The 24533-nt window shown below is 39.4% G+C and overlaps 1 protein-coding gene and 1 long non-coding RNA gene across 2 annotated transcripts in view; one reads left to right on the forward strand and one right to left on the reverse strand.

The window, feature by feature from the left end:
* The window catches only part of PDE1C (phosphodiesterase 1C), a 462113-nt gene that overhangs the window by 123819 nt on the left and 313761 nt on the right, over positions 1–24533 (forward strand). The window lies entirely within an intron of this gene.
* Positions 7050–18595, reverse strand: LOC140849883 (uncharacterized). Its single transcript, XR_012132214.1, has 3 exons — positions 18505–18595; positions 15736–15859; positions 7050–13092 (listed from the first exon to the last, which is right to left on the reverse strand). It is a non-coding gene; the product is annotated as an uncharacterized lncRNA (long non-coding RNA).

Genomic DNA, 24533 nt, shown 5'->3' on the forward strand with positions numbered 1-24533 from the left:
AAAATTTTAAATGTTATTTAATGGATGTGCCATCATTTAGGTAAACATTTGTTAATATTTAGCCACTGAAGTTTTTCCAGTGTTTTTGCAAATGTAAACTAAGCAAAACAGTGATAGACATCTTAGTGCAAATAGAGTTTTGTATATTTAGAATAATTTACTTGACTTAGACTTTCATACCACATGCCGAATTTGTGGAACTCCCCAAATGAACATTGTGGTCTGAGGTCAGGTGCTCTGGCTAATAAAGCCTTTGTTATCTGTCTTTAGACACTGTTCCAACCCTCCTTCACTTGATGTTTTCTTATGAAACAGGTAATCTCTTTGGCCTTAGAATGTTTTGCCTTGACCCTTCCCCTAACTGAGGCATAGGAAATCTACATAATTTTGATACTCATGTTATCTGTTGATAACATGGAGACATGGGGGGAACCCTTTCTCAGCTGTATTTAGCATTCTTTGACCACTCTGCAGTGTTTTAACTCAATTCCCATTTTTTGATGAAGAGCTGCTGTAGGTAAATAGAAGGAACTTTAATTGGGATTCAGAAAATCTAGGTTCAAAATCTGGCTCTGCCCTTTCCTAGTGACCTTATGCATAGGAGCTAAGCTTTCTGAATCTCATTTTAATTTTGTTTTCCATTTGGCAAGTGGAAATAATATCTTTCTCAGTGGGTTTTTGTGAAGATGAATAGATGATGAGCTTAGGAAACTGTGTAGCATTATGTAAGTAAAAGGTACAATTATTGTCATGTGCACAGACTTGTGCTGAATGCTGTCGGTGACACTAAGATGAGCACTTCTTCTATTCATTTATTCAATAAACATTTATTAACTACTATATGTGGGGCAATGACCTGGGTGGGGCATACAGTGGTGAATAAGACCCTGTAAGCCCTGGAGGAGTTTATAGTTTGGTAGTATTGACAGTTGTCTGTCCAGTATGGTAGTCATTCAGTACATGTGGCTGGTGCTATCAAGCAACTGAATTTTTAAAATTTAATTTTAATGAAATTGAAATATAAACTTCAAAACTGAGATCAACCCAAAATTATTACAAAACTAATGTTTTCCATTAAGAGTTATGTTTGTAACAACTTGAACATGTGAATCTACCTTTTCACCCATACATTTTATGAAATCTAAATGCAATTAATTATTTCTAGTGAAAATTTAGCTTCCACACTAATATGTGCTACAAAAATAAGTCACATATTGATTTCTAAGATTTAATATAGGATACATGAAAAATTAAAATATCTCATTAATAATTTTAATATTTATGTTAAAATCATATTTTAGGTATATTAGGTTAAAAATGCATATTATTAATGCACCTAGTTGTCTTTACTTTCTTAAATGTGGCTACTGGAAAATTAGATACATGGCTTGCATTATATTTCTATTGGCACTGCTGATATGAGTAAAGACATGCGAGATTCATAGCATGAGATCCAGAGCAGACTGCAGTGCACTGAGCACCAAATGCTCTGGGAATTTTGGGGTTGGCAGAAGATAATCATTCTACTGGCAGGGGTTCAGCAAGACCTCTTGGAACAATGTGATTTGACTGAGGCTTGAAGGTAAGATATGCATTTTTATGAGTAGGTTTTGTGATAGGACAGAAAATTCCAGTGAGAGGAATTAGCTTTCCAAGAAACATAGTGGTCAGAGAGTTTAGGGCCTGTTATTAGGAAGTATAGGGGCTTAAAATTTTTTTGAAAAGAAAATACCATCATCATTAGCTCTACTTTATCTGACATGCCAGGCTCTGCCCAGGTATCCTGCAGTACCGTCCCAATTCCCCAAGAGGGAGATAGAAAATATGTGTGGGAATTTGGGTTGTCACAATGACTGGAGGTGGGGATGGGGGAAGATTTTTAAGATCCTAACATACAAAATGGCAGTTCAATACAGGCAGGAATTCTTTTGCTCCAAATGCCAGTAGGAGCACCATTGAGAACCTCCTAATATAACCAAAATAATTGCCTCAGGAACTTTTTCTACTTTCCCCAAACTGCCTATACCTTCTCATTCCTCCCTATTTCAATTTTCCTTGGGAAAATAAAAGGCTCTAAAACATCCAGAAGGTAGATGATTATCCAGTTCTCAGATTGGGGCACAGTTTTTATTTATTGATTTTTACTGAAAATAATGAGTACCAAAACCTAGTAGAAAAATCATGCTCCTCAGAGTCAGAAATCTGGAGTTTCAGCCCTACCTCTGCCACTTATCTGTGGTATGATTCTGAGCAAGTCACTCAGTCTGATGAAGTTTGTGTAATGAGATCAATAATCCCATTTCAGAGTTACTGTGGAAATAAGACAAATGAAATGTGTAAAGTGCTATAAAACATAAGGCACTATTTTGAACATTTTTTAGCAATAATAATTTTATAATAATTAACAGTTACAATGACAGGTATTAATAATGCCCACACAATCATTAATAATCACATAAAATCAGCAACAATTATTATTGTTATTATCTTATTATATTTTAAAGTACGATTAGTAAATAGTTATGCAGAACACTTTGAACTTAAGAACTTTGGGTCGACAGGACTCTCCATATCTATGCCCACCATTTCCGTTTTTCATTGTGGTTGTTAGCTGTCAGGCAAGTGAAAGAGTTAATGGGAGGAGGGGCGGAAATGGACAGTCCTGAAGCTGTCTGCTAAACCTGAGCATAACTCTGTTGTTCTCCATCCAATAAGTAGTTTAATCCTGTACAATACCTCGGTAATTCATTTCTCCTTTTCCATTCTTTCCAGCTATTAGTTTGTCTCAAGTCCTTGGCACCTTTCACCTTTCTTCCATAATAGCCCCCCAGCTGGACCCTCTGCCTTTAGAATCTCCTCATCCAATCCATCCTACATTTAAAGACTTACAGTAGCTCCCCATTGCCTGCAACATCTGTGCTCAGCTGAGGCATTGGGAGACATTGTTGAGTCAAAGTAACTTGTTACTACTAATAATTAGAGAGCAGAAGTCTATGAATAATTGATTCTCTTTTTGTTTTATTCTTTAAAAACCAATTAGTGCAAGGTGTACTGTATCATTGCTCTAGCATGGGAACATAAGGGTGGAATTAGAGCTAATGCATGGAAAAATAGCAAATAACCCCAGATATGTCTGCAGATGGTGTCATTCATCATTTATGTTGTGGGAGAACATAGTTGAGAACCAGTAGCCTGAGGAATAAAGTCCGCATTCCTCTGCATGTCATAAAAGGGACCCACGATATGCTCCTTATTTTGTTTCTCTCCTTCCCTCCCACCACCCCACCACTCTTGTGTTCCCTACCCTCTGTGCTTTGCCTCAGCCACACCAGTTGTGTTGACATTTGTTTCCTACCCAGCATGTCCTTTTTTCTGTGGCAACAGCAGTCTCATTAGCCTTGGAAAAACTGTTCTTCTACTCTCAGCCCATGTGGCTTGTGTGGGGCTGCCAACACCTTTGACCTCTGGGTTAGGCCTTGTATCTCATGCTTGACTGGTGGAAGTACAGAATTCTTTCAGCCCTGGGGATCTGCTGCAGGTGGGCAGGTGCCTCTAGCTGGGCCAGTTGAAACCAACCTGGGGTTTTGCAGGAATTATTGGGAAAGTGGTGCCACGCTGGTAGGCTGTGTGTTTGGTCCTGCCAGGGGCCATGCTGCTACCACGAGCAACAGCCTTCCTGGGTATGAAGCTGACACAGAAGACAACGTGCTGAGAGGAAGGTGGACACAAAGTCTTGGTGGCATCATTTGGGTTAGCCCCTGGATCCACTTGCAATCAGGTAAAGCTTGGTGTGATGAGCCAGGGTAGTGTCTGTCTGCTGCTCTTGCTTAAGACAGTTTGAGTTCACTTTCTGTCACCTCAGGCCAAGAGTCTTGACCACTGTACTGTACTCCTTACCATTCCCAACCTCAGCAAGCCCTTTACCATCTTTACCATAGTGTGTTTTTTTGCTCATGGCCTAGAATGCCTCTCCCCATCCCTCAACCTAGAAGTATTCTATGTGTCTGTCAACTGCTTTTCCTTCCTGCCTGGGCAGGATGAGTCTCCTCTCTGTGTCCTGTGGCCCAGGGCCATACATGTCATTGCACTTCATCTTAGAGTAAGCTGCACGTGCATCAGAATTTCTGACCCCTTACTTCTGAGATACTTAATTTCAGATACTTTCTTATTTAAATGTATATCCTTAACACTTTGTGCAGCTTCTACAAATAGACAGCACATATTTGTTGACATGAATTTAGTAGAAAAAGAGAAATACTAAAAGGAAGAAATAAAGAAGGAAAAGAGAAAATGTGCATTTTGCCCTTTAAAATGTGAATTTTGACTTGGGCTGTGGGTAAAAGAATATGGAACAAGTTATTGAATAACAAGTTAAACCTATTTAATCTCTTTTTCTGGGAACTGTTTATATTTGACAGCTGCAAAATGGTAGCTCCTTAATGGGTGGAATTCAGTGTGGCATGTGGGGATAGCAACAAGAGAGGCTGAAGCCATGATTCTGTTTAAGTTATATAAAGTCATAGTCAGTGACACTGTGTGCTGTGCAGCTGAAAATCTCCTACCAACTCTTGGAAAGTCTCTGAGGACTCTTCCCTTCCCACCATTCCCTAGTTCAGGCCATCCCCACTGGGTGCTGCGGTGGTCTTCACAGGGTTCCCTCTGTGTCTTCTGTCACATGCAGTTCTTCGTGGATGTGGGGTCAGAATGATCCTGTGGGTCTGCTGCTGTCAGGCCTTTTCTTACAAACCTCAGGTACCTAAGCCATCTCTTTAAAGCATCACTTAAGACTTGCTATGGTATTGCCTGAAATTTCTTTTACAGGCTCATTTTCCAGTACCCCCATTCTTCCCTGTGACGTTCCAGTTAAAGGGAAACCATATGACAGACCCTACTGTACCATGCCCTGTTTTGGTAGTTCTCTTAGGGAGAGCTCTCCTCCTGGAATATTCAGGTTCCAATTCTGCAAGACCAAAAGCTGTCATCCTTTGAAGCCACAGGCGGATGCCACCTCCTTCCCTTTCCACACTCTGAACTTCCCTAGAAAGTTTTGGTCATTAGAGTGATTTGTATATATATTCTGTATTAGGATAGGCTAGCTGCTATAACTAACTAGCCTCAAATCTCAGTAGCTTAAAACAATAAAACTTTATTTATCACTTGGCCACCCTCCTATGCCTCCTGAACATCCCTTCTGTTTGGCCACCTCCAAGAAGAAACTCAGGAATTCATGTATCTTCCATAATGTGGCTTTACCATCTCAGAGGCCTTAGCTTCCAACTGCCTGTCTAGAGAGAAAGAGAGAAAATGGTTTTTGCTATGAGATGTGTTAGAGGTTAGACTGGGAAGCAGAGCATTCTGTTTCCACCCACACACCACTAGCCAGAACTGAGTCATATGGCAGCAGTCTAAAGCAAGGATGGCTGGAAGTGCAGTTTTTCTCTGGGCCTTGGAAGGAAAGTGGGATTGGTGAGCCTCTGGCCAGTCACTTCCACCTCCCTAGTGGAGAAGTTTTGTCTCATCATTTCTTCACCCTTTGGCATTTCTGAACACAGCACCCCAGACACAAGAGGCAGCAGTGAGGTTGACATGCATGAGGACCTGTGTATGAGCAGTACCACACACACTATCTTTTGTTAATTTAATTTTGCTTCATTGCTCCTAAGCAGAGACAAAACCGTGAGTGCCATCATCATCGTTATACTTTCCTCTCCCCATTTTTCCTCCTCCTCTGCCACCTTCTTCATAGTTTCTTTTTTAAATTATAGCTGACACATTGTTTTATTTCTTCTCTCTACATTTTTCCTCCTCGTCATCTAAATTTTTCTACCCCCTTCACCTTCTCTTAAACTCATTTTCATTTTCACCCAAAATGCAACTAACTGTTAAAGGCCTATGTGCATACAAAGTTGTGGATGGAAATGAGCGTGTTCTTAGACAGTGGTGTAGATAAAGTGAAGGTTCCTGTGGCCAGGATTCGCACCTGGCCCTGGTCGGCTAGCTCACGACACATGTGTGGGCTGTATGTCCTTATTGACTCTATATAAAGAGCTCTGCCCAGTTCTCTGTGCTACACAGTGGCAGGGCCGCATGGCTGCCAGAGAGCAGAGAATGGAGTGGTGGCAGTGCTGAGGACTGAGACTGAAATGACTACGGGGACAGAGAGGCCCAGAGGCAGAGACCAGTGTGCTGCATGCAGACTTGCTCTGAGTGGATGGGATTCTAGTGCTTGACCTGACACCATGGGAATAAAGTTGGGTACAACCCTTCCACCCCAAGAATGTTCCACTGTCATTTTTTGGTCTCATTGAATCCATAGTGAACTTGCCCAGGGTTGAAACGCATTGGCAAGACAGGTGGAAAAACAGGCAGCTGTTCCATTTCCTTGTATTCTTTCTTTGGGAGGTGTAAACAAACTTTATTTGGGAATAATTTTAGATTGATGGAAAAGTTGTGAAGATTATGCATAATGTCTCCATATACCCTTCACCCAGTTTCCCCTTATGTTAACATCTTACATTTCCATGGTACTTTTGTCAAAACTATGAAACTAACATTGGCATATGCTATTAACTGAATTCTAGTTAATAAAATTAACTAGATTTTGCCAATTATGTTTGAATTTTGCCAATTTTTTCCACTAATATACTTTTTCTGCTCTGGGATCCCATCCAGACTACTGCATTGCCCTGGGTTTTCACGTCTCCCTAAGTCTCCTCTGGTCTGTAACAGTTTTCAGTTTTCAGTCTCTGTTTTGGGTGACCTTGATAGTTGTGAGGAGTATTGGTCAGATTTGGTGTTGCTTGCCCTTCAATTTGGGTTTGTTTACTGTTTTTCTTAGGAGTAGTCTGGGGTTGTGTGTTCTTGAGTGAAGACCACAGAAGTGAAGTTCTCTTCTTATCAAGGGGTAATAATGTCCACAGATATCACTCATTATGACAGATTGGCTTACTTGTTTAAGGTGGTGTTCACCAAATTTCTCTACTATAAAGTTACTCTTTTCTTCTTTCCATACTTTCATTCATTGCATACCAGTCACTGGGAAAATAGAAGTTCCTATGGCTGGGGTCCTCACCTGACCCTAAACTACTTGATGATGTAACTGGCCTACTGCTAGGCTAATGCCTCCACACCCATAGGCAATAAGCTATTACTGTCTGAGTCACTGTATAAAGAGCTCTGCCCAGTGCTCTGGGCAGAAGCAGAGATGGAGGTGGATTACGTACCTGTGGACTACTGGATGCAGAGTGATTCTAGTGCTCAACCTACCACCATGAGAATAAAGCTGGGTATAAACCCTTTTGCCCCAAGAACATTCCGTTGTTATTTCTCTGTCTCACTGAATCCATAGTGAACTTGGCTGGGGCTGAAACCCTCAGGGAAGATAGTCATTAAGCCAGTCTGCACTCAAGGGGGATGGGATTAAGCTCCACTTCCCAGGAGAACATCTATGTAATACTATTTGGAGCACCCTCTTCTTTATGCTTCCCCACTTAAATGCTTTTAAAGTCCCTAAATAGATTTGAGCCTCAATGGCAGACATAAATCATAGCCTTAAAATCTATCTCCCTGACAACTAAATGAAGAGCCTTGCAAATTTTTATTCCATAGATAAGAGAAAGAGTCCATCCTGAGGAATCAAAACAAAGAAAGCAAATGAACCTATTAGCATATAATCATTCTGTGAAGTAGCACACCTTGGAGTTGGCTAATAACTGCAAAATACACTCACTGCCTCCATTATTCATGAATGCACATCATCACTCTTGGGTGAAGTGGTGAGGCACCTAGGCTTTTCAAAATCACTCTGCCTTTGTGGCAGTCAGGGTGCTGAGGTGCTTTGTTGGTTGGTAAGGGAAGAGGGCAGGAGGGTGCATTTAGCCACTGTAACAGCCACAATTACACCCTGCATAGCCAGCTCAGAGCATCACATATGTCAGGGAGGAACCTGCAGAATGTCTGATGGGAGGTGGAGTTTCTGGCTTCAATGCCTGCTTTCTTAGCTGTCAGGAAAAGTGTGAAGGGAATGCTTTTGAATAAAAATTGAAATGAATCACAGTTCTAATTGTTTTCCATTTATAATCATAGTTGGGTGAGATCATCGAGGCGGATTGCTTTATTTTACATGTGAGAATCTACAAATGATGTGAAAAGTAATGCAGCTGAGTGCAGGAGCCAGGCCACCTGAAGACTTGCCTGCTAGTTCACATGCTCATTGGGGCCTACAATCCTGAGAGGCAGGTGCTAGAAGACAGGTGTGTGGGTTTGGGCATCAGGCACACCTGAGTTTCAATCTTGACATTGCCATTTATTAGTCAAGTGATCTTTGCCCCTTCATCTCTCTTGAGCCTCAGATTTCTCCTTGCAAACTGCAATTAATGTAATTTTCTTTGGATGCTGTGCAACGATCAAGTATGTACCTGGTATGGTGGCTGTGTCAAAATGCTTTTGGTGCAATTAGCAGAAAATCCAACCCACAGCTACCAAAATAATCAGAAGAATATTTATGTTAGTTTTTGTAAATGGAAGCATAGTAGTAGGATTACCCCAGGATTGGTTGGTTCATAGGCTCAATATTGTCATCAAAAGCTCAGGTTCTTTCCATCTTTCTGCTCTGTCATCCTCAGCAGGATGGGTTAGTCCTTAAAGGAGCTTTCCTCACATTTCTAATATGGTTGCTGAAGTTCCAGGCATCACATTAAAATAGACGACAAGTTCCAGAGGAAGATGAGGCATCTATCTTTTCTGGGTCTTTCTTTGGATTGAGGAAATCATTTTCAAAAGCAACTGCACCCTTACCCTTCCTTCCCCAATTGGCTACTCTTCATGTATCCTTGACTAGAATTAAATCATAGGTTTGTGTCTAAATCATGAATTGCCGTAATTGGTTTAGACCATTCTTGAGACAAAGACTGGTTCATCCTCCCTAATGCAATGGGCACAGTTCTACCTTAAAAAAAAAATTGGCTTCTGTTAAGAAGGAGGAACATCTGAATACGTCAGCACTTTTACAGATCTGGCAAACAAAGTTACTATGATAATTCATGAGTCTACTCACTGGCCCAATTGATTAAATGTAGATTATCTCTCTTCCTTCCCTTTAAGTTGGTTGGTTGGTTCATTCTAATATTGCAGAATCTGAATTTGGAGGAATCTCTCTAAAGCATGTCTAAAGAATGATTACTGTCTCTTCTCGAATTCTGCCAGTATACAGGGGTCTCTTCCTGAAGCATGGCTGAATGGCTTCTGGTAAACCAACCATGGGGTTGTATCTTGAGTATATTTTTATAGTAAAATGAAATATTTAATTAAATAAAATTACAAATTCAGTTCCTCATTTGCACAAGGCAGATTTCAAGTGCTCAATAGCTATGTGTGGCCAGTAGGTACTCTATTGGACAGTGCAAATTATTGTACCAATAGAGTAGGTACTCTATTGGACATTTCCATCATTGCAGAAAGTTCTACTGGACACCACTGCTCTTGATTATCCTCCAGACATTTTCAGACTCAGGACTACTAATGTCTATGTATGAATTTAATCATTTGATGGTTGACTAAAACCCAAATGTATATATATTTGTGTAGAAATACATGTGTATATATATGTATTTGTTGAATCACTGTATATATATACATGTATATTGTATATCAACTATATTTCAATTATAAAAGAAAAAATAACAAAAACAATTTATGGGTCAACATTTAGAAATTCTTACTCTAAGTTATTTCTCAGTTGATATATTTTCATTGTATGTACGTTTGTAGTATGACTTTTAATTACTTAGTATTTAATTTGTGCCTAGTCATTTATGCCTATGAAAGTCAACTCTTAGGTGGTCTGGGAGTGCTAATCTCTGGCCATATCATTTTCTCTCTTGTTTTAGTCTGTCCAATATTCTGCATTTCCCAGCTGTTAACATCTTCATCAACTAGAAGATGAGGGAAGGAAAGTGTATTAAATTCAGATAGTGAAAAATTCCAGCTTGTCAGTGTCTTGGATGAAGGTTTGGTGAGAGAACATTGGTTCAGATAAGAAGTTTGGACCATCTGTTGATTCAATTATCTACTGATATTATTAACAGTAGTAACTTATGTTGGAATATGCCTTTCACAGTTGTTATCCCCTTTAATTTTTCACAATGATCCTGTATGTTATTGAATTATCCTCATTTTCAGACAAGAGAAGAGACTAGATTACTGTTATATAATATGGTGAATTAGTTTTTAAATAAAATAAGAATTTGGCTCCATAATGCTCTCACTGAACATACACAATATGTTCAAAAAGATTACAAAATGAGAATTTGACCCTAGAACTCCTGATTCATAATCCAGTGCTATTTATATTATCCCTGGCTGCCTTTCTTTGTTCTGTAATATATCTTTGTATCTTTCCATGTTGCCAGAGATATTTAACAAATGGCTATGCTAAACTCTCATAGGAAGTTGTGAAATACAAAATGAATGGGCTCACTTCATAAGTAAACATGGAAGAGCTTGAAGATCTTGACATAAAAGGTGTTTTAAATTATAATTACATAAAAGTATTTAAGTTACAGTAGAATATTCTTGTCCAGTCAGAGACATAGACACTTATGGACTGCTGAAGCCTCTTATTTTACTATAAATAACCATTTCCCTGTACATGCTGGGATGGTGGCAGAGAGTGGAGGGTAGGAGCAGGTGATTGTGAGCTGAATGGACAGACATGTCTTTTTCCCCTAATGTGTTCTCTGTTAATACTGTTTCCAGAGAGGAAACACTCTTTCAAAACTGATGTAAACCAAACATGAATAATAGGTTGAGTGAACTGGATAACAAATACTGAAGTGGAAAATGATTATTGCTTCTTTCATTGGTCTGATGATTAACAGCCTTGCTCATGTCCTCTTCTGCTGCTTTTCCAGGGGACAGAGGATCTGCTAGCAATGCATCCAGCCTTCACCTGGTGATCATTCAATTTTAGAATCTTTATTTAACTGTGGCCACTAATCAGCTTTTTTCCAGACAGTCTCCATATTGCTTTTTCATAATGGTGGCACCCAAGCAAAGCATACAATAGGGATTAATTTGATAGCGTTGTCCAGAAAAATGGACATTAAATGTAGATTATCTCTCTTCCTTCCCTTCAAGTTGGTTGGTTGATTCACTCTAATATTGTAGAATTCTAATATTGTAGGGCTGAAGGGGTGCTGCAACTGCACAGCCCTGGAAGAACCAGGTACTGCTGATGTCCTAACTAGTGGAGAGTGGAGATGGAAATTGCTGGGGCTGGAGGTGAATCTTCATCTATTTTTAGATTGAAGTGGATTGCTTGCTTTGCATCTTTTCTTGCAGCATGAAAACTGGTTTCTGGAAGCGAACTTACCTTCACAGGATCTCTTGTATTTAGTATTTTGTAAGGTCTTTATTGAATCAGACCTCTATTTTATAAAAATACTATGATATCCTCATGCCCCATTCTACAGGAGTAAAATGAATGAATGAATACATGACTCTGAGAGTAAGGGTGAACCACATAAAGAAAATACAACACTTTCTAAATATGGGGTTTAAAAAGGAAGCCTCCCAGGTATAATTACATCCTTCTTTTCTATTAAGGAAATAAATAAACAATACCAAACCACTTGCAATTAAACAAGTGAACTCCACATGCCTTTTCATATGAAGGCAACTTTTTGGAAAAGGAGGCAGGCATTTTAGATTCTGTTAAACTCAGAAACTTCCTCTGTTTAATTACAATACAGTAGAGATCTTTTAAAATTGAGATATAATTGACTGTGACATCGTATTTGTTTCTGGTGTACAACATAATGATTCAATATTTGTATATACTGTGAATGATACAGTATAGATTTATCCTGGGAGCAAAGAACTGAGCTAACGTTACCTCAACATGGATCCACACTTGAGCAACTTGGGCCTTGCCGTTATGCTATCTGCTTGTTTTGGCCTTTCCCTCTTTGTAACTAAATGAGCATTTTTACTAGAAAGAGTCCTTTGATAAGATATAAAGTCCAAGGGAAGAGTAGCAATGAACTATTTTGAACCAGTTCATTCTTTCAATAAATATTTACTGGGTATTTATGATGTGCCGGACACTTCTGGGCACAGAGGAAGCAAAAATGGGTGAATGAATTAGGATAAGTTAGCAGGGTTGACCATAGAGGGCTATCTTTACTTCCTTCAAAATGTCCCTTGAGAGGTCTCCCTTCTCACCATTGGTACCCCAAGACTTTTTTCAAAGTATTCTTTCCAACAATCTGCAGGACTTGCTCTGAGAGGAGTTCTGGTAAATGCGATTTTCTCCATTGTATCACATTTTCCTTGATCTTTTAGTGTTCATTCTAGATTGGCGTGTAGGGGAGCAATACCCCAGGTTCTTAATTTGCTATGAACCCTTTTTTTGTTTTTTCTTAAGACTTTAGGTCTCTGAATTGAGGTCCCTGAGAGTCCATTGAATGGTTTTACTTAGGAGCAAATCCTAATGAGTTTTGCAGTTTAGAAGTTCTCTATCATCAGAGTGAAGAATAGAAGTCCTTGCTGCTCTTTTTTGCCTTTTTTTCTTTCCTCACCCTGTTCCTATTGCAGCTTTTTCTGTGCTCTTCTTTGGGACTTCTTTTGTCTCGTTTCCACTCATTCCCATGTTGCCAAATCTGATTGCCCGAAACCATCAAGAGGTCCATAACTTGTTGGAAAATTCTAGCACCTTGTGGGTGGAATGTGGATGGAATCTTGATTCACATAGTTTTATCCTGACCATCTCAACATCAAAAGACAAAGAATGTGAAACAGGGCTTAGAACACAAAATACCCAAAACAACAAAAGTAGCAATAATAATAGTGTTTATTACTGTTATTATTATAATGGGGACTGGGCAGGCCTGAGTGAGCTCAGGAGATGCTCTGTACTTCTGTCATTACTCAGTAGTGAGGTAGTAAGGTGAGAAAAGCTATAATTTTTCAGGGTCTTTGCTTCTTTCCTTTTTCTCAATATGATGCACATGCTGATACTCTTTAAGTACTTCATGATCTCCTGCACCAGACTTGGTTGAGGAAGAGAGTGGTACAAAGGGGTCTGCTTACCTGCTGGAGGGACAGAAGGGGTTTGGCCATAAACAGCAAGCGAAAGACTGTGGAGATCACTTTGCAGTTGAGGAACAAGGGGTCTCATTACACTGAAGATACACATATAAACATTGGCCGTACAGAAACAGTACTAGCTGATCACCCTGACTCCTAGACTTGTATTTTTTGCAGCATATACCTCAGGGAAGGGAGGAAAAAAAGGGTGGAGAGGAAGAAATCCTTAATTAATATTCATATTTTGACCAAGTTTGTAATGTATTTTCCTTTTCTTAGTTACTTACCTTCTACATTTTATAGTGCAGAAGAGTTAGTTCTTATTTCTATGGGTTAGTTCTCAAAATGCATGGTATTTTTCCCTGGGAATGTAGGTAGCTTCTCTAGTGAGAGAAGGAGAATTGTTTAAATGTGAGGCACTGTTCCTTTGGCTCTGATTTTCCTGTTTGGTACTATTTTCTGAAAATAAAAAACAACAACCAGAAAGAGAAATCTATAAAAAAAGTTAAGTAAGCATTGGCTTGGTTTTTGGACTTGTGTGTTGGAACTATGCTTCCATTATTATTGCATGAGGTATGTTGTTTCTAGGTAACAGTGAAGAAAAATCTTGGAAGCTCAGAATCATAATTTTGTAATTTTCTAACTTTGTAAAGTACCATATAAAAGAACTTTAGGCCTAATTATATTGGAACAATGTGTGCTCTATTTTAATCCTGAGCTGAGCTAACAGTCATTGGAAAGATTATTTCTGTCTCAACTCAGAAGAAGACAAAAATTTATGAGTCTATTAAAACAATTCAGGGTCTTTGAATGAAAGCAATAAAGAAGTTATACTAGTACAAGATTGTTTTTTGTGTTATTTCAGGTTAATGTGGAGTGACTTGAAGAGAGTAAATGCAAAAAGATTTGAATCTGAGGAAAACTGGTTAACTGTAGGCAATTGAAAAGCAAGAGTGAGCTCATTAGCACTGATTTTTCTTCTTTTGATAAATCACTACTAAAATAACTAATGAAGTTGAACATTTTTATAATCTTATAGACCATTTGAATTTCTTCTTATAAGTGTCTCCTGATAATATATACTGATAGTAGAAATTATGACAGTAGTACATTTGTATGTCATAATACTGCAGTTTCTTCCGCTTATGTTGGTTCAAGTTTATGTTGTACATTGATATATATGAATTCTTACAAGTCAAATTTCTTAATTCTTCACTTTTTCACGTTTAGAAAAATTAATATTCTAAATAAAATTTCTAAATGAATAGTCCACTTCCATATCCTATAAACATTTCTTTAAACTAGTTTAGCATTCACATAGCTCCATTTTTTTATTTGTAACTTTAATGCAATCATGTTTATTTTGGTGTCTTGCTTAAAATAGGCACAAATTACTTTTTTTGCTGAATTTCTACATAGTAGCACAATACCAACTCTTGAAATTCTACCTTCATGAGTGTTAAATGTAGCACCTTTTCTTATGCTAAACTCTGAAGTTTTTTCCAGTTCTTTTTTGACTTCCAATTCTAATTCATTAATCTGCCTGTTTTTCCTGTGTTATCACATTGTTCTATTTACTATAGTTTTCAAATATATGTATTAGTATCTGGTTGGATAAGTTTCCTTTCTTTACTGTCTATTTTTTCTTTTTCTTAGAAACATCTTAATCAATGTATACATTTAAACTTCCAGGAAAAACTTAAAGTATCTTTGACATGCATCCCTTAAATCCTATTGAAATGTTATTGAATGTGTATATTATTTTGGGGATAACTTACGTCTTTACAATTGAATCTTTCAGTCCAGAAATTGGTGTGGTCTCTACTTATTCTAGTCCTCTTTTATGTTCTTCAAGATTTTATCATTGTTTTTGGATATGGTTCTTGTTATGCTTATTTATAGGCATTTTATATTTATTATTGCTATTAGAGAACCCCCACCTTCCACTGTATATTATTTTGATTATTGTTTGTGTGTAGGAAAGTTATTATTTTTTGTAATATATTTTTTTACTTTTCTATCTGAATTCTTACTGGTTCTCTTTTGAGTTTTCCTGGTAGACAATCCTAGCATTTGCTGATAAACTTAGAAAAGTTTTCTTCTATTAGTCTTTGATTATTACTCTTGTTTCATTGATTTTGCTCTTTCTTTAGGAGTTTTTATTATATTAAAGTACTCCTCAGTGTTTTTCTTTGCATTCTGAGGAGGTCTTAAATTGGTCTTCCACATTAATCCCTGTATCAGTTAGGGGTCTCCAATGATACAGAACCACTAGGATATGTGTATGGCTAGAAAGAGATTTATTATAAGGAAGTGGTTCATGCTGTTATGGAGGCTGACAAGTCCCACCATCTGTAGTTGGCAAGCTGATAACCTGGAGAGTCAATGGTGTAGTTCCAGTTGAAATGTCTGCAGGCTTGAGACCCAGAAAGAGCAGTTTGAGTCTGACTCAGATAAGAACCAATGGCCCAGCTTAAGGCAGTCAAGCAGGAGGAGTTCCCTCTTACTCATGGAAGGGTCAGTTTTAGGCTGTTACAGACACTGGAGCATTGCCCATTAAGCTACTGCCTTCCTGAAACCCCTCTGGCAGCTCTCAGTAGAAGCCTTAGATGAGGCAAGTCTGGAGTTGCATTGAAGGCTTTGACTTACCCTGCGGCTTTTCAGTGTCACTCTGTATGTTTCCAGCTGGTAATTTTGGCTTAGCAGATCAAGTGTTTGCAGTCCCCCTTTATTTCTTCCACTTTCCTGAGAATCCTCTTGAACTTTTTTTAGACTTAGAATTTTAGTATAAAGAGAGGTTGTCCACGTATATCCATCCATGATTGATGTGAAAGGAAGGGATTCAGTGGGGGAAGGAGAGAGAAGAAAATAAAAACTCACTTTCAGCTTGCTATTGAAGCTGGTACCTTTCAGCTCCCAAGTCCCCATGCCTTGCATACCCTCTCACAAATTGTCTGGCTTGGCATTTGGTACTACTCCCCATCCTGGAGGAGTCCTTCTAGGAGGAGTTCTGGATAGGCTTAGAAGTCAGTCATACCACCATAGTATCACAAATAGTGTAGAGCAACTGCAGAATGCTTTGACCTAGAGGTGCAAATCATGTCATGTTTTATTTTTCTAAATTATTTTCTAAATAATGTTTCTAATTTTATTTTAAGCTCCACTAGCTCTGGTTGGGGGAGAATTCTGTTACTCATTTTTATTGCAACGCTCTTTCTTCTCTACAGAATCATGCAAGGACCTCACCAGTTATGTGTGTCTTGGGAAATGGAACTGACCTTAAGTCTATGATGGTCACCATAATTAGCATCTTTCCCTATGTTTCTAGATGCTCCATTTGAGTCCTGATCCTTCATGTCTGTCAGGCTGTGCTTCTGTACTTGTCTGTGGTGATGTCCAGAGGATTCCCCTGCCCCCCGCCACCAACTGTAGACTTGACCATGGTAATACTGTGCAACTCTGCATTCCCTCCTCCCTACCCCTTACTTCCAAAATACTCATATGACTTCCCAGGCTCTGGGACACAGAGCACAGCTCCTTCTTGGGAGGGGAAGAGGAATAGCTTTAATGCTATTGGTTAATGAGTTCACTAAAACATCCTACTCTCCAAATTAAAAGCATGATACCAATTTATTTCTCAATAACTCACTCTATTCCAGAATTTCTTTAGTCACTTAGGAGGAAAAGGTGAACAGTGGATTTCTGACTGCTCTTGACTACAACGTGTCATAAGAAATATGACAGACTGATCAAGAAAATAAGAGAGAAGACAAATAACCAATATTAAGAATGAAGGAGGGGACATCAGTGTAGATCCTGGTACACACATTTGTATATGTGTGCATGTGTGTGCCCACACAGGTGGTAAACTGACCAATTATCCTAAGTTTGAAAGAACTTTTAAGACACAAATTGGTGAAAGAGCTATACTGGAGTTCGAAGGCTTAGGTTCCAGTTATAGCTCTGATAATAATTTTGAGTAAGTCTCTCAACTGCTATTGGTGTCAGTTTTACTACCTATAAAAAAGAGTGTAATAAATCTGCACTCATAGGTCCTGAGACCCAAAAGGAATCATGTGATGCCACCATATGAACTATTGAGTGCCATTCACATATGCAATAATTTTCTTGTAGTTGTTAGTATTATTAGTGGAGTTTGGTCAAATAGCTCTTGGTCACAAATAGCTCTCAAGCAGTTTGGAAAGCCTACTTAGTCAAACTGCTTGAGAGCAATATTTTTCTCTTGACCTTTCAAAGAAAATCTCTCCGAGGAATTAGATAGAAAGAAAAGTTGGTCATGTTAAAAGAGAAATTTCAAGGATGGTTTCCTCTGATGGGCTTCCAGATGCATTCCAAGTGAGGATTTTGATTTGTACATTTTGCATCTGCCTACTTCCAGGAGCAGAAGAGCAGAGATTTTCACTTGCATAGTTGAGTAATAACTTGCAAATAAGAATGCTTTTTCCCATATGGTCCACGAAGTCACAGTGAACTGAGGAGTGCCAGCACTCCATTTTAATGCTTAGTTTATTGCCTTGAAATGGGCTATTGGGTGCTGTTGCTGAACTTGTCCAGTAATGTGACTGAAGCTCTGGGAAGAAATACTTATATGCTTATAAAGGGTACAGGTTTTATAATTCTATAGATTTGTAGTCCAAAGCAATAGTGAAAGAGGACTCATCACCTAATAGGGAATGTGACTGAGAGGGCTGTCAGACCCACCTCTCTTGTTATGGCTTCCTCTCATTCTCTTGTTCCCCACTCCTTCAGCTCCCAGCTTTCCAAGATTACTGCACCTTCTATGTTTCCAACAGCTTATCATCCCTCTCACTCGGGGTGGTGGAAAGTACAGGTAGCAAAAAAATTCTGGCACCTACTCTTTTGCTGTTTTGCATATGCATGCGCCTATTCTGAGCAGCCCCCTGCCATTTGGGGAGGTCATTAAGGTGTTTAATTGGAATAAATCTGATAACCCCCTGCCTGATTCTTGATTATTATGATGCATCAGCTTTGATCAAAGCAGCAAGGACATGCTCTTCCCATCCTCTGAGAATAGCAGGTAATACACCTGCTATCTTATGGGGTTTGCTGAGCACATTAGGAGTGTCCTTTCACAATGAGGTAGGTACAGTTCTGTGCTAGTAGAAGAGAAGTATATCACATCTTACCCAACTGAGTAGCACATGAGCACCCCATAGCAGATCTAGGTGCAGAAATAAAAGGAGGAATGGGTTGACTAAAACAATGCTTCCAAAATACCACCTTAAGTTTCAAAGCAGAGGAGCATTTAAGGAGCAAACTGTTGACTCATACTTCTCTAGTACTTTAGGGATTTTAAGGGCTTGGTCTGAGGAAGCTCATTTAAAAATCCATCATTCTCTCTCTTTTTAGTAATATAATCTCCTGAGATTTTCTTACCCTTTTACTTGAGCAGACCTCTCATGTCCCTACCGTTTGTCTCCACCTTCTGTGTCCTTTAGTCATGTCCAGCTTTGCATGATGGGCTTCGGACAAGTCACATCCTTCCACTGTGCAAAGCCTTCTGGGAAGTGTAGTCTTCTCTCTGATGACTGTTCTCTTCAGAATTTGCCCATGCAGCTTTCATCCTTTGTATCCTCGGTGCACTGAGGACAAGGCAGAAGTTCACAGGGCAAAGGAATGGGGAAACAGCCTGAAGGCTCCTACATTTATAATTGTCTCTTGTAATGATTAAGTTATCACATTGTTGGTGACTGACCATTTGGCAGACGGCTGAGACTCACTGGCTTCTTTGGCTCATCTTTCCTCATTAGGACTATTTAGCTTCGTAGAGTTTAGAAGATATGGGGAGCTCAATGTGCAAATCTTTGTTATAATTTTTATTAGAGATTATCCTTCAGACAACTACTGGCGAATGTCATTTCTGAACAAACACACAAAAATTCTAAGAGCATTATCATACTGAATCTAGCACTCATAACCAACTAAAGTCTATGGCAGAAATGCAGGGATAGGGCAGTAGTAGAAATTTATAACATTACTAACTATATTGATTTAAAAAGGCCATATCCCTGTTTTTTCCTAAGTTATTTTATGATGGTAAGAGCACTTAACATGAAATCTGCCCTCTTGATTTTTCAGTGTAATGTGGACAATATCCATTTTTAAGTAAATCTCTTATAAAAGTAGAAATAGAAAGACAGTTATTTTTAGAATAACTAAAGAATAGTAGTGAGGGAGGATTTTCACTATGGGAAAAATGTATTATGAAGCTATAATGATTAAAATGCTGTATAGATTCAAGTATAGGTAAGAAAACAGAATGGAAAGTCCAGAAATGAACCTAAATGTATATGTTTTACATGTAATAAATTAGCCTTTTTAAAATTTTTTAAATTTGTTATCATTAATCTACAATTACATGAGGAACATTATGTTTACTAGACTCCCCCCATCACCAAGTCCTCCCCACAAACCCCATTACAGTCACTGTCCATCAGCATAGTAAGATGCTATAGAATCACTACTTGTCTTCTCTGTGTTGCACATCCCTCCCCATGCCTCCCCCCACATTATGCATGCTAATTGTATTGCCCCCTTTCTCCTCCCCCTTTATCCCTCCCTTCCCACCATCCTCCCCAGTCCCTTTCCCTTTGGTAACTGTTAGTCCATTGTTGGGTTCAATGATTCTGCTGCTGTTTTGTTCCTTCAATTTTTTCTTTGTTCTTATACTCCATAGATGAGTGAAATCATTTGGTACTTGTCTTTCTCTGCCTGGCTTATTTCATTGAGCATAATACCCTCTAGCTCCATCCATGTTGTTGCAAATGGTAGGGTTTGTTTTCTTCTTATGGCTGAATAATATTCCATTGAGTATATGTACCACATCTTCTTTATCCATTCATCTACTGATGGACACTTAGGTTGCTTCCATTTCTTGGCTATTGTAAATAGTGCTGTGATAAACATAGGGGTGCATCTGTCTTTTTCAAATTGGGCTGCTACATTCTTAGGGTAAATTCCTAGAAGTGGAATTCCTGAGTCAAATGGTATGTCTATTTTGAGCTTTTTGAGGAACCTTCATACTGCTTTCCACAATGGTTGAACTAGTTTACATTCCCACCAGCAGTGTAGGAGGGTTCCCCTTTCTCCACAACCTCGCCAACATTTGTTGTTTGTCTTTTGGATGGTGGCCATCCTTACTCGTGTGAGGTGATATCTCATTGTGGTTTTAATTTTAAAGCAGCCTTTTTTAATTGGTGGGTAAAGGATGGCTAATTCAATAAAATGTGTTGGAGACATTGGCAAAACAATTGTTAAGAATGAAGCTGGCTTACTTATTTAAATCATACAATAAGCTTTAGAAGGAAAAAAAATGTAGAAAGACAAAGAGGAAGGAAGATGAAGTGTGAGGAAGAGGAGGAGGAAAATCGTCTAAACAAGTGGGAGACAGTGTAGGAAACATCATTTTGGAGGTGGGAGGCAGAGTGGGAGGGCCTCCAGATACTTGATGTGAGCACCTGAAACTGTGGGAACACCCAGGAGGGGTGTCGTTGCCACTTGAGGAGGACACACACTCTTCAGTACAGAGATTCCTGGGTGTTTGGGAAGTTTAGGATTCTGATGAGTCGTCTTTGGGAAACAGAGAATTTTGGTTGGGTGATTGAAGGATTATACTAAAGCCATGAATGAGTTCAAGCAGTATTAGATGAAGATACCAAAATGAGATCAGGAGAACATGAAGGAAAACCAGATTTATTTATTTTCCTTTGGTATTTTCCTGTAAAGTGGGGAGCCATGTAACTTACAGGGTTTTATTACTGAATTTTGTTTTGTCTACCTTTCTTCTGAACCTTAGGCTGTTCATATGCTGACCCATAAAGGTGAGCCCTAGCTCTGCCAGACTGGGGGTACACCTCCTACATTCCCAAGCTGTTCATGTCCTCATCCTGTATCCTTAGCTCTGAACTTTTTTTTCCTGAAGTTTTAGCTGCTGCCTGACTGTGGTCCAAAGGTCTCCTGGTCTGCACCCCAGCTTCCCCAACAGCCTTTGACTTGGTGGGCTTGTGGCTCCCAGTACTCCTGTTGCTCTTGAAGAACCCAGCTCCCAGTGGTGGTTCCACAGTATCAGGGTAATTGGCGGTGACCAAGCCCTCCTTGCCTGCCACCTTGCTCCATTTCCACTCCCTCCACCACTTCCTGTGATGGGGTCGGGGTGCCAACACATTTAATGTAACCACCGCTCCACACTCACACAATTTTGTGTCTATAAATGCTATGAAGGTGGTGATAATTTTTAGAAGATTTCAGAATCTGTAATCAAACCTACTATCTTCTGAATCAGAAGCATCTTTATTGTCATTTCATACCTGCCCCTTGTGCTTCAAGCTTGAAAATCTAGGGACTTTGAACTAGTGATATGTAATTTTTGTACTTCCTCATTTCATTTGCTTACATTTTTTTCAGACCTTTAAGAGATTTCATGTCTTTGAACCTGAGCTTGCTGTGGGACAGAGAAGGATGTGGATAGTCCCTCACTCCAGAGGCTTTGTTTCGCCATCTGGTTACAGACCCTTTTTCCTGCAGTGCCATGTGTGAAAGGCCTCTCTATGAGTTTAATTTGTGCCAGTCCATTGCCTCCCCTCGCATCTCCCAACAGCACCCTCCAGCTTTGTTTGCTTAATGAGAGTATGTTCAATGTGAGATGTCTTATTTCTAGTAAATGTGTAGTTGTGCTTGAAGCCACTCTGGAGTTTTTGAAATTTCTCTGGGGAGTTTAAGGAGATTTTTAGTTTTTTCTCCGGCAGTTCAAGTTGTCTTCTAATAAGCTCAGTTGTTCCTCTCCTCACCTGTTTCTGAGATCTTAATGCAGTAGTTTGGAAAATACCACCCATCTATGGCGTGTAGTCAAATGGAGTCTCTGAAATGCTGCTAGGTTGATGGCAGCAGCACGGTCTTGAGAGATGATGACTCATCAGCATTATCAGTACAATGGTGTATAGGCTGAGTTAGTCTCTCATTTTAAATTAGGCAGAGAGCGAAGGGGTGGGGAGGGAGAAAGATCATGACAGGAAGGGCCAGGGGAGTGGGACTTGGTGGGATAAATATGCAGCTACAGTCTTCTTTGGGTCCATCAAGGGAAATACCCAGGATTCTGTAATGAAAATAATTCTGATAGATGAATCTGACTATGTGCTAGGCACTGTTCTAGGCTCCTGGTAATTGATACCATTTAGTAGAAAGTTTATGGGCTTTGAAGACAAATACAGCTGGATCTCTCACTTGAGGTTGTAATCCTGGGTGAGTGGCTTTTTGAAACCTCAGTTTCTTCATCTGTAACTTCCTCTGAAGGATAGTAATGGAACCTGCTCTAACATTGACTCCTCTTGGCCTGGGCATGACACTCCCCATCTCAGCCCTGAGCATGTCCTCTCCAGAAGGCAGAATTAGGGACAAAGGATGTTACAGAGCTGCTGATTTTGGCTCAGAAATTAAAGGAACAACCAAAAATGAACACTCAAAGCTGCGCAGTTAAGAAATGGGCTGGCCCTGTGTCAGCAAAGTCCCAGTGCCTGGGACAGTCCCAGCTGAGGTCCACTGTCCTAAAGGACGTACCTGAGCACAAGGAGGGGTCAGCAAATTCCTTCTGTAAAAGGTCGGATGGTAAATATTTTGGGCTTTGTGGGCCATATGGCCCCTGTGGCAACTACTGATTTCTGCCAAGGTAGTGTGAAAGCCAAAGACAATACTGTGATTGGGTTCCAAAAACCTTTATTTACAAAAACAGCAGCAGGCTGAATTTAGCTCATGGCTATAGTTTGCTTACCCCTGGACTAGAGGATCACTAGAGTTTCCTTCCCCTTCTAAAATTCTGTTATTTTCTGAGTTCCAAAGTCATCTCTATTTCAGGTATATCTAAGTATGGACATTCAAGGTCCAAGCATAGAAAGAGTACATTTCATTGTGGGTTAACAAACCCCACTGACTAAGGCAAGTTCTTTGTTGCAATTAGATTATGCAGTATTTTAAAAATATTAATAATTTCTTAAGAGATACATGTTCGTGCTGTAAGAATTTGACAATACTCAGAGGACCTTTTTACTCTAAAGAGAAGAAAAGACAGATCACCTGTTGTACCACCAAGCAGAGATGGCCATGGTTAAGATTTGCTGAATAGTAAATAACAAAATCTGTACTGTGTGCCCTGCCAGACTTTTTCATTTAGGGCGGTAGTTCTCAGTGGGGACAGTTCTATCCCCCAGGTACATTTGCTAATGTCTGGAGAAATTTTGGGTTGTCACCCTGGGGAGTAGCTACTGGCATCTAGTGGGTAGAGGCCAGGGATGTTGATAAACATTGTGCAATACACAGGACGGTCCCCCAACAAAGAATTATCCAGACTGAAATGTCAAGAGTGCTGCAGTTGGGAAACCTATGCTTTCACCTACTAGATGCAGTATCTGTACTTTTAAGAAACAAAAATGGAATCAAAGGTACATACTCTTTTGTAATCTTTTCCTCTGCTAATCAGTAAACATCTATCCATGTATATAGACCCATCTCTCTATTGTTAAATCCCATGTTCTCCCTTCTTTCATGTGGATGTGCTATGACTTTAACATCTTCCTTATTTCAGATACTTAGGTTATTTCTAGTTTTTTTGTTTTTGTTTTTGTTTTTGTGATTATGAACAATTGTATGAAGAGAATTCTTATCCATAAATAATTATGTGTTTTGTTAAATATTGTACTCCAGTGACTTTCACTGTGCCCAGAGTAGGGTAGATATTTGATATGTGTGTCCCAAGGTTGACCTTCCATTTCTTTCTCATTCCTTTGCTCCTATAGTATTTGTGGTCAATTCCCTGCATGTTCCTTTGACCAAGGGGCCTTATTTCACCTCAAGTCCTGGAGTGAAGAATAGATAAATCAAAACGTATGTGTGCCAGGGGTAAAGCTGAGCCGAAGAGAGAAGGCACCAGCGTGGGAACAGAAGCATGTGGTAGCTGCTGTACTGCCCTGAGTGATCCAGACTCCATTTGAAATCTCCATGCTCTAGCACAACCTGCAGCCATGGTTATCTGGTCATGGGCTAGGCCAGAGGGCACCTGGATTGTCACCTGACAATGTGGGATGCAGGAAGAAACCATGGCCACAATTTCTAAATCATGAAATTTATGCTGTGCATACTATGTGCTTCTTAGGACAAGAAGGGAGCAATTTGATGTAGGTTTGGAGCCAAATGTTAGTGTTTGTCATGGTTCTGGGAACAGAATAAGTGTGCAGCAAACACTTGGGGAAGTACTGAGGTTGTGTATCTGCCATCTCTATAATTTTCCTCTGGAATCATTCTCTGGGCAAACCCTTGGAGCCTTTATTGTCTCTTGGATTGATCCTCTAATTTTCTTACCTTTTGGTACTTCTGTTTATGTATGTTTTTTTTCTTTTTTTGCTCTACAGTGAGGACTT

The sequence above is a fragment of the Manis javanica genome, chromosome 6 (genome assembly GCF_040802235.1).
Source record: "Manis javanica isolate MJ-LG chromosome 6, MJ_LKY, whole genome shotgun sequence".
Taxonomy (NCBI): domain Eukaryota; kingdom Metazoa; phylum Chordata; class Mammalia; order Pholidota; family Manidae; genus Manis; species Manis javanica.